This window comes from Notamacropus eugenii, chromosome 2 (genome assembly GCF_028372415.1).
Source record: "Notamacropus eugenii isolate mMacEug1 chromosome 2, mMacEug1.pri_v2, whole genome shotgun sequence".
Lineage (NCBI taxonomy): Eukaryota > Metazoa > Chordata > Mammalia > Diprotodontia > Macropodidae > Notamacropus > Notamacropus eugenii.
The window spans coordinates 103,716,020-103,727,037 of record NC_092873.1 but is presented as its reverse complement, the minus strand read 5'-3'; positions in this window follow the sequence as shown (position 1 = coordinate 103,727,037).

Sequence of the window (11,018 nt, the reverse complement as noted above, 5' to 3'; positions counted from 1 at the left end):
GTAATTTAAGGGTGTGAAGTGATTGTAACAGGAGATGTGAAAAGGAGCAGGTAGATAAAGGTAAATTATATCACAGGAAGAGGAAAAAAAAACATACTACAGTACAGGAAAAGAGGGAAGGGAGATGAGCACTGTTTCAGATTTATTTCCTCTCATTTGATTTGGTTCGAGGAGATAACAACAAACTCAGATAAGTACATAAATCTAACTTGCTCCATAGGCAGTAGGAGGGGAAAGGGGGGAAAAAGGGAGGGAAAGCTGAAAGGGATAAATGTTGGAGAAGATGTGGGAGGGTTGGAACACTAATTGATTGTTGGTGTGATCAGCTGTGAGCTGATCAAAAGTAGTAAGGGAATCCTTAGAAGTAGTATCCCAAGAAGTAGTAAGGGAAAATGGGAGTAACAGGGAGGAGGTTGAAAGAAGAGAAAGAAGACTGAGGGAGGCAGTGGTGAGAAACTAAAAGTCTGTTGTAGAAGGGAAAGGAAAAGGGAGAGCATGAAAAAGAGCATAAAAGCATAAACAGGGGGGAAAATAGAATGGAGGGAAAGACACAGAGAGTAATCATAACTGTGAATGTGAATGGGATGAACTCAGCCATAAAACAGAGGTAGATAGCAGAATGAACTATAAACCATAATCCAACAATATGTTGTTTAAAGGAAACACATTTGAAACAGTGGGATATACATAGGGCAAAGGCAAAAGGTTGGAGCATAATATATTAAGCTTCAGCTGAAGTAAAAAAAAAAAAAAGCAAGGATAGCAATGCTAATATCAGACAAAGCAAAAGCAGAAATAGGCCTAATAAAAAGAGATAAGGAAGGAAACCATATTCTGTTAAAAAGCACCATAGACAATGAAATAATATCATTACTAAATATATATGCACCAAATGGTATAGCACCCAGATTCTTAGAGGAGAAGTTAAGGGAGTTACAGGAAGAAATAATCAGCAAAATTATACTAGTGGGGGACCTCAACCTCCCCCTTTCTGAATTTGATAAATCTAACCTAAAAATAAACAAGAAAGAAGTTAAGAAGGGGAATAAGGCTCTGAATAAGGTAGCATGATAGATCTCTAGAGAAAATTGAGTGGGGATAGAGAGGAATATATCTTTTCCCAGTGGTACATAGCACATTTCCAAAAATAGACCATGTACTAGGGCATAAAAACCTCACAATTCAGTGCAGAAAGGCAGAGATAGTCAATGCATCCTTCTCAGATCATAATGCAGTAAAAATTATATGTAATAAAAGGCCATTGCAAGATAGAACAAAATTAATTGGAATAATCCTAAAGAATGAGTGGGTTAAACAACAAATCACAGAAACAATAAATGTCATTCAAGAGAATGACAACAATGAGACAACCTACCAAAACTTATGGGATACTACAAAAGCAGTTCTTAGAGGAAGTTTTACATCATTGAAAGTCTACATGAATAAAATAGAGAAAGAGGAGATCAATGAATTGGATATGCAACTGAAAAAGCTAGAAAAAGAAAAAATTGAAAATATTCAAGAAAAAAATGAACTAGAAATACTGAAACCAAAAAGAGAGATTAATAAAATTGAAATAAAGAAAACTATTGAGCTAATAAATAAAACTAAGAATTGGTTTTATGAAAAAAACAACAAAATTGATAAACCTTTGATAAATTTGATTTAAAAAAAGAAAGAAGAAAATCAAATTGCCAATACCAGAAAAGAAAAGGGTGCACTCACCTCCAATGAGGAGGAAATTAAAGCAATACTTAGAAATTACTCTGCCCAACTGTATGATCAGAAATTTTACAATCTAAGTGAGATGGATGAATATTTTTTAAAAATATAAATTGCCCAGATTCACAGAAGAGGAAGTTGAATACTTAAATAACCCCATCTCAGAAAAAGAAATTGAACAAGCCATCAATGAACTCCCTAGAAAAAAATCTCCAGTGCCAGATGGATTTATAAGTGAATTCTATCAAACACTTAAAGAACAGTTAATTCCAATACCATATAGACTATTTGGGAAAACTGGTGAAGAAGGAGTCCTAGAAAACTTTTCTTATGATACCAAATATAGTTTTGGTACCTAAACCAAGAAGAACAAAAACAGAGAAAGAAAAGTATAGACCAATTTCTCTAATGAATATAGTTGCAAAAAATTTAAATATGATATTAACAAAAAGAATATAGCAATTTATCATGAGAATAATGCATTATGATCAGGGAGGATTTATACCAGGAAGAGAGGGCTGGTACAATATTAGGAAAACTATCAGCATTATGATCATATCAAGAACAAAACTAACAGAAACCATATCATTCTATCAATAGATGCAGAAAAAGCTTTTGACAAAATACAACACTCATTCCTATTGAAAACATGGGAAAGCACAGGAATAAATGGAGTCTTCCATAAAATAATAAGCAGTAACTACCTAAAATCATCAGCAAGCATTATATGTAATGAAGACAAGCTAGATGCATTTACAATAAAATCAGGGGTGAACCAAGGATGTCCATTATCACCACTGTAATTCAATATGACACTATAAATGTTAGCTTTAGCAATGAGATGAAAAAGAAATTAAAGGAATTAGAACAGGCAAAGAAGAAACTAAGTTATCACTCTTTGCAAATGATATGATGATATACTTAGAGAATTCCAGAGAATCAAATTAAAAATTACTTGAAATAATAAACAACTTTGGCAAAATTACTGGTTACAAAATAAACTCACAGATATCATCCGCATTTCTATATATTACTAACAAAGCCCAACAGCAAGTGATAGAAAGAGAAATCACATTTAAAGCTACGATAGACACTATAAACTGTCTGGGAATCTGCCTGCCAAAACAAACCCAGTGACCATATGAATCAATTACAAAACATTTTTCATACAAAGAAATTCAGATCTAAGTAGGTGAAAAGACATCAGTTGCTCATAGGTAGACCATGCTAATATAATAAAAATGACAATTCTACCTAAATCAATTTACTTATTCAGTGCCATACCAATCAAACTACCAGATAATTATTTTCTACACCTAGAAAAAATAATATCAAAATTCATCTGGAGGAACAAAAGTTCCAGAATATCTAGGGAACTAATTAAAAGGAAATGCTAAGGAAGGTGGAGTAGCCCTTCCAGATCTCAAATTGTATTATAAAGCAGCAATCATCAAAACCACTTGATACTGGTGAAGAAACACAAGGGTAGACCAGTAGAATAGGTTAAGTAGTCAAGACACAGTAGTCAATGCATACAACAATCTAGTGTTTGAGAAATCCAAGGACCCCAGGTTCTGGGATAATAACTCACTGTTTGACAAAAACTTCTGGGAAAACTAGATAACAGTGTGACAGAAACTGGGCATGGACCAGTGCCTGACACTGTACACAAGAATAAATTCCAAATAGATGAATGATCTAGGTATAAAGACTGATACTATAAACAAATTAGGGGAGCAAGGAACAGTGTATTTGTCAGATTTATGGAGACGAGAAATTTTTGAACAAATAAGAGATAGAGGACATTATGAAAGGCAAAATGGATAATTTTGATTACATTAAATTGAAAAGTTTTTGCACAAACAAACCCAATGCAACCAAGATTAGGAAGGAAGCAGAAAACTGGGAAAGAATTTTTGCAATTAGTTTCTGTGATAAAACCCTCATTTCCAAAATATAGAGAGAAGTGAGTCAAATGTACAAGAATACAAGTCATTCCTCAATTGATAAATGGTCAAAGGACATGAACAGGCCGTTTTCAGAAGAAGAAATTAAAGCTATCTATAGTCCTATGAAAAAATGCTCCAAATTCCTATTGATTAGAGAGATGCAAATCAAAACAACTCTGAGGTATCATATCTCATCTCTCTGATTGGCTAGCATGACAAAACAGGAAGATGATAAATGTTGGAAAAGATGTGTGAGAGTTGGACCATTAATTCATTGTTGGTGGAGCTATGAGCTGACTCAACCATTCTGGAGAGCAATTTGCAACTATGCCCAAAGGCCTACAAAAATGTGCATAGCAGCAATATCGCTTCTAGGACTATATCCCAAAGAGATCACAAGAATGGGAAAGGGTCCCACATGTACAAAAATGTTTATAGTAGCCCTCTTTGTGGGGACCAAGAACTGTAAATCGAGGGGATGCCCATCAATTGGGGAATGGTTGAACAAGTTGTGGTTTATGAATGTAGTGTAATCCTATTATGCTTTTAGAAATGGTGAACAGGAAGACCTCAGAAAGGCCTGGAAAGACTTATACGAACTGATGCTGAGGGAAAGAAACAGAACCTGGAGAACTTTGTACACAGCAACAACCACAGTGTGCAAGGAATTTTTCTGGTAGACTTAGCCCTTCACAGCAATGCAAGGATCTAAAAAATACCCAGTGGACTCTTGAGGCAAAATGCCTTCCACATCCAGAGTAAGAGTTACAGAATTGGATTGCAGAATAAAGCAAACTATTTTCCCTTGTGTTTTGTTTTGGTTTGATTTGGTTTTTCTCATGGTTTCTCCCATTCATTTTCATTCTTCCATGCAACAGGACTAAGTGAATAATGTATTTAGTAAGAATGTATGTGTAGAACCTATATAAGATTGCATACAGTCTTGTGAAGGGAGTGGGGAGGGAGGGGGGATGGAGGGAAGAGAGAGGGGAAGAAAATCTAAGATTTATGGATGTGATTGTAGAAAACTGAAAGCAAATAAAATTTTTAAAAAGAACTTAAACTTCCTGCCACAACAAGTGCTATAATTATAAATGATAGAATAGGAATAAATCCTGCATAGACTGCTGGGAATGTTTTCATAAAGGATGGCTCAGAACTATGAATTGTTACTGGAGATCAAGTTGGGATTTGTTGATTTCTGCTGAATGGACATTTACCATTATCTTTCCAAATAAACAATGATATTTATTTTTCAGTGTTGCATTCAGACTATGTACCATTTTTTGTGCCTACTCTTATAAGGGCAATGAGCATTTACATTAATGAAGGAATATATCCCATGAATAAAACAGCTGCCTTAAGAAAGAAGCAAACCTTTCCTCTGCTACCTCACTACATTTATAGAAGGAGTTTCTCTTTCATTTTAAAATGGAAATATGATATTACTGAGAACTAATTCTTTACCAATAAAATAAGAAAATGAAAATTTCTTGTTTAAAGTCATGTGTCAACCATGGATTAGATTATTTGTCTGAGTTACAAATAGGAATTGCCAGAGAACATAGAAATAGGTGAGAAAATCTATATGCTACATAGAATTTCAGATAAGAATACTAGATGATTGATTAACATGTAAATATTTGTGTTTATTATCATTTAGGTTTTCTCGGTCTCAATTGACTCCAGTATTTCATTTGAATTTCTATGTAACTCAGAAGTACCATAAATTGAACAATATGGACTTATTCTAATTATGGAAAGTGATATCTCACACCACATCTACCTATTTCCCTGTAGAATTCAATACAGTTAGTACTGGAAATTTAAAGTAAATATACTTCTTGCTGAATTATATCCCTACATGAGTATATTCTAAGAACTATCATATAATCATGATCTTTTGATGTGGATAACTCTGCGTTGAATCTGTAAGGGAAAGAATACCATTGACAAGATCTGAAATCACACAAATTTCAAGGGCCATAATCTATCCTTTAGTATATGGAACTCAGAGTTCAAGGGGAATGGCAGGGGAAAAAGAGACCATTTAAGCACCATGATCACTGAAAACATAAAAGTCAAATTGAAACTGAGGTGTCAGAAAGAAAGGAGAAAGCCATGCAAGAGATAAGAAGTAACATCATGGTGACCCACAGAATTCAGAAAGAATAAAAATGAGTGCCAAAAAAGTTGAAATCAAAAAACAAAGCAGCAACATAGTGGAGAACAAAAAAGTAAATGCTAGATTATATAAACAAAGAGCAGGAGAGAGGCAAGTATATACTCTTTAAACTACTACAGAGGATAAACCATTGGTGCCTTTCTAGGAATCTATAAAGAAAGGAAGAGATAAACCTTTAAAAGAAAAGGGAAATGGGTCATAATAGGAAAGTGTTAACAAGCAGGCATAATGCTTAGCAAGCTGCCTCACTTTACAGGAAATGAAGGCTCAGAAAAAAAAATCTAAAATTCTTTGTGATTTTCTAATAAAACACAGCTGGTGTACACAACTGTGCTTGACAAACAAAAATTAGCACCCTTATAACAAATTTTCTTTGATGTTTTTCAGTGACATCATCCCATGACACTCCAGTTTTTGATCTAGTGCTCATAGAAAAGGCAAAAGATCCTTATAAAACAATTAAACTTATCTAGCCATGTGTATTTTCTGAAGGATGTTTTTGGTATTGTAACATTGTTCATGACATTAGAAAGCTAGATTTGATTCATCTTAATTATGATTAATGTACAGCAAGATTCTTAGCCATCAAAATGTGGTTAGCTTAGTAAAAGACAGTAAAATTAAGACCAAAAAGTCAACTATTATATTTTTGAAATATTTTTACTTGGAAGAATTAAATATTAGCCATTAGTTACACAGGCCTATATCCTAAGCATCCTGACTAATCAAGGTTATACTTTAATATTTTTCATAAGTCAAAATATGTTTGCATTTATGTACTGTAAAAAAAATAAAATGGTGCAATGAAATAATTTACACTATTAGGTTTTATTTTGTTAATATTTGCATAAAAAATTCTCATTAAAAGAAAATTACATCAAAACTTGTGTTTTTTATTAAACACATTTATGTTTGTGGGACTGATAACTTCTTTAAGTAGAATTCAAATGATGATTAATTTTGCCAATTAATGTTTGCCAATTGATGCCCATTTTAAAATTAAGCAAATTTAACGCTTTCTACCTTGTGTTCTAACAAAGAAGACCCTTTAAGCAGACATATTTATCAAATTGATTAGGGCTATTGTTGAAAAAGGAGTAATCTCTGGCTAATACGCCAAAAACAAAATTTGCTGAATATAAAAAAGAAAAGAAAAAATGTGGTAAACACTGATTCAAATTGGCTAGAGGAAAGAAGGAGGAGAGTCAAACAAAAAACAAAAAGAGTCAACAAATTTTTGCCATGAACTTCCACAAGCCTGCATGATTGACAGTCTTGGTCAAATTGGCAAATGTTGCCAATTTTGTTCCTGGAATTTCTCCTGGAATTGTTGGGCAGCAAACACCACATCTACCATTCCTCAGCCATTTCTGAAGCTACAATGACTCTAGTGGTAAATGACCATCCTCCTATTATGGAGGATTCTGACAAGAACATTGCCAGCAGTGACTGAGAGAGAGATATTCCTCCTCCACTCCACCACAACTCTAGCCCCTTGATTGTCACAGAACAACCTATTGCCTTTTCTTTTCTAGAGATGGACAATGAAGGCATCCTTGGGAGATTCCTCCCCTTGCGATACAACCCAGAACATTTCATTTAGTTCTTGTATGAGTAGTGGACCCCCTGCCTTGTAAATTTCAGGTTAAACAGAATCAGTACCAGGTACTTTCACACACATGGGCATTCAAAACCTAGTCTTCATTTAGATGATCATCTCCAGAGGGACTGATACCAACTTGAAGCATATGTTCAGTGTCTGTAGTATTCATTGATAACAGTCTGTTTAAATAGTTATGGAAGTGTTCAGTTCACTTTTCCAGGATCATGTCCTTATCACTAATCAGTGTGACTCCATCAGCATTGAGCAACTGAGATGCACCATAGGTCTTTGGTCCATCAATAGCCTTCAGGGAATCCAATTCAAAGTGCTTTGAATTATTACTATCAGCATAAAACTGAAGTCTGACAAGAATCCTGCGTCTCTCTAAGTTTCCCTTGTACTTTACTTTTAACGGAATTAAATGTTACCTTCTCAGAGATGGATGAAGTATACCGCTTGTAAACCTTATGGAGTTCTGGCTTTTCTTTTAGTAGCTTCTGAATTTCTTCATCATTTTTGGCAAACCAATTTTGATGTTTGAAAGTATTCTGGCCCAGATAAGCAAATGCAGTGCAGTACACAAATCTTTGAAAGCTACTCACTCCTTTTCTATTCCACCATTGCTAACCATGTGTCAGCTCAACTTTCTCTCCAAGTTGGCAATAAAATGTTCACACACAGAGAAGTGCTCTCATCTGTTGACATTGACCTTGCTAGTCTTCATCTCACCTTGGAGTCACCACTTTTGCTGAATGTGAATGTTTAGCTTGGAGAAGATAAGTCTATGATCAGTCCAGCATTCTGCACCACACATCATCTTTGTCACTCTCCCATCCTATCTGTCTCTTCTCTTTACAATGTTGTAGACTATTAAATGACAATGTTTGCTGCAAGGTTGCGTCCACAAAGTTTTACTGCACTTAGGTAAATAGAAGCCAGTGTTGCTGATGAGGTCATGAGATGCCAAAATCTTGAGTAATAAGCAGCCATTGCTGTTGCTGTTCCAGGCTCCATTCCTCTCAAGGACTCCTTGCCATGTCTTATGGTCTACTTCATTCTGGCACTAAAGTCGCCAAGAATTATAAACTTGCCCTCTTTATCCTGTTACACCTATGACAGATTGGTCTGTGCCCCTGATGAGACAGTCTTGGTATTGTTACAAGCATGTCTCTAATTCTTCATCTCATAGCAAATGTCTATAACCATTACAGGTAAACTTTAAAATTTGTATAATATAACTTTGTTGCAATACTCGAACATCTCTAGGTTACTTTAATAGGATAAAAGTATGAAAGAACTTAATTTTTTTTTAACATAGCTATTCTAAATTTGGGCCTCTTATTTGTTTCAAGTTCCTATTTTAAATAACTGGGTAAATGAGTTCTTTGATTTGACATCTATCTCCCTGTTAATGATTATGCTTTCATGTGTGACATCAAGTCTGCACAGTATGTCCTCTTTTATAGATGATATGATGACTTATACATACTTATATTCTCAAAGGGGGAATAGGACAAAGATGTGATGTGATAAAAAATTTAAAAGTTTAAGTTTCATACAAACTTTATTTTGAGAAAATCAACAAGATTTTTTTCTTAAAAAGAAATAGAATGCATGGGTATGTAATTGGCTTCCAAGCATTTCTATTAGTAACAATGACAAAAATACAAGTAAATATAATTTTTAATTTTTTTCTTTTTATTCTGAAGATTATTAATTACAACTAAGAACACGATTGAACAATTAAAGTACTGATCACCCTGAAGGTTCAATCAAATATACATAGATGAATTTTTTATTGTAAAACATTTTTTTCTTTCATTTACCATTACAATAAACAGACTTCTATTATATTTTACTATTGTAAGTTCCCAAAAATTAATTGTGTTTATTACATATAAAATTACTTTAATAACAAATCACTCCTCACTCCCACTTTAAAGTCTTTCTCTGATAATATTAAGAGACAGAAGGGCTCATTTTACAAATCAAGACTTCATGAATCCTTTAAATGTTTCATTCATCCTGTAGATGTCATTAATTGTATCAAATACAGAGTGCAGATAAACTTAGAAAAGAAAAGTGCTATGTAAAACCTGAAATTTTCTGAACTCTCAGATGAATTATGAGTTCTTAATTGGATGTTCTTATAGTTCTGTTATTAATAAGGTTAGCTTCATAAGACAAGAGCTCGTTTTCACCACATTAACTCATAAGTGGAAGAGCAAATTAAAGAGGTTCTGTTAGGCCTTATTAAATTGTATGAGATCTCAGTCGCCAGCAGGTTTTAGCAACATTGTCTAGGAACTCTGCAAATAACCTGGAACCAGGGAAGCAAATCTATTAGAAGGAGCCCTGTCCACATCTCTCCTAGAAATAAGATCTATTCCAGAATTCCCAAGAGAAAATGTTTCCCAGGATGTGATAGCTATGGGACACAACTAAGAACCAAGAAGAAACAATCTCATTGATGGATATTTGGAGGGGGTTATAAGGGACAATCAGGATTAAGGACATTTCATTTTATTTAATATAAGTGATCATTAATGTTTCCTGATACTTGTGGTTGTCTGATAAAATATGTGATTTTTTGATCTTTGAGGTGTTGTGGACCCTTCTATGATGAAAGCAAAGCAAATAGTGATGGGAACATTTCAGTTTATATTTTTAACTATATTTTTTTATGCCTTTTTTCCTGAACACCTGGTGACTCTTGTAACCTATTTCCTGTCAACCTCAACAGGCTTAAAAAAAACAAACAGTGAATAGAGCACCCACCCTGGGGTCAGGAAGGCAGAGTTCAAATCTGGCCTCAGATATTTCATACTGGATGTGTGACCATGAGCAAGTCACTGAACTTCAATTGTCTCAAAGAAAAAAAGAATCCCTGAATCAAGGGAAGACTTTTGACATTTCCAAGATAAGAATCCAAATGAGAAAAAGAAAAGAATACAACCTCTGACCAATAATAATTTATTTGTGAAAGAATTTCCCTAACACTGAGACTTGATGACATACAGATCCTTTCCTCTCAATTAGCCTACTGTGACTTCTTTAACATGAAGCATTATAGGATTTTGCAAACCCAGTGTTTATTCTGTACTCTGACTTAGTTTACCTACTGAGTCTGTTTAACTGTTAACTGTTTAACTGATTACATTTCCTTGGGAGATATAAGAGATTATGTTCCTGTTTAAGTTTGTTCAACTTTTATGGCATTGAAGGAATAGTAGGATTATGAACTGATCTTTAAAAAAACATTTTATTACCTAAAAGAATATGGGATTGCAATATGTAAAAGAATGTATTTCTTTGTCTGTTTCACATAATTTTCTCTATAAAGACTTAATCATAAACTCTAATCTTTGCTCAAGGCTTTTTATTTTAATCTTGAAGTTGTGCTTGAGCATAAGTCCTGAGTTTTTAACCTCTGTAATATCTGTGTTGTGGTAGATTTATTTCAGCAACAGTAACCTCCTATAGAAATTCAAAGAGGAGATATTTCTCTCATAACTGGGTTCATAGGCTTCAGCAGGTTGCCAAAGGGGTTCTGGATACA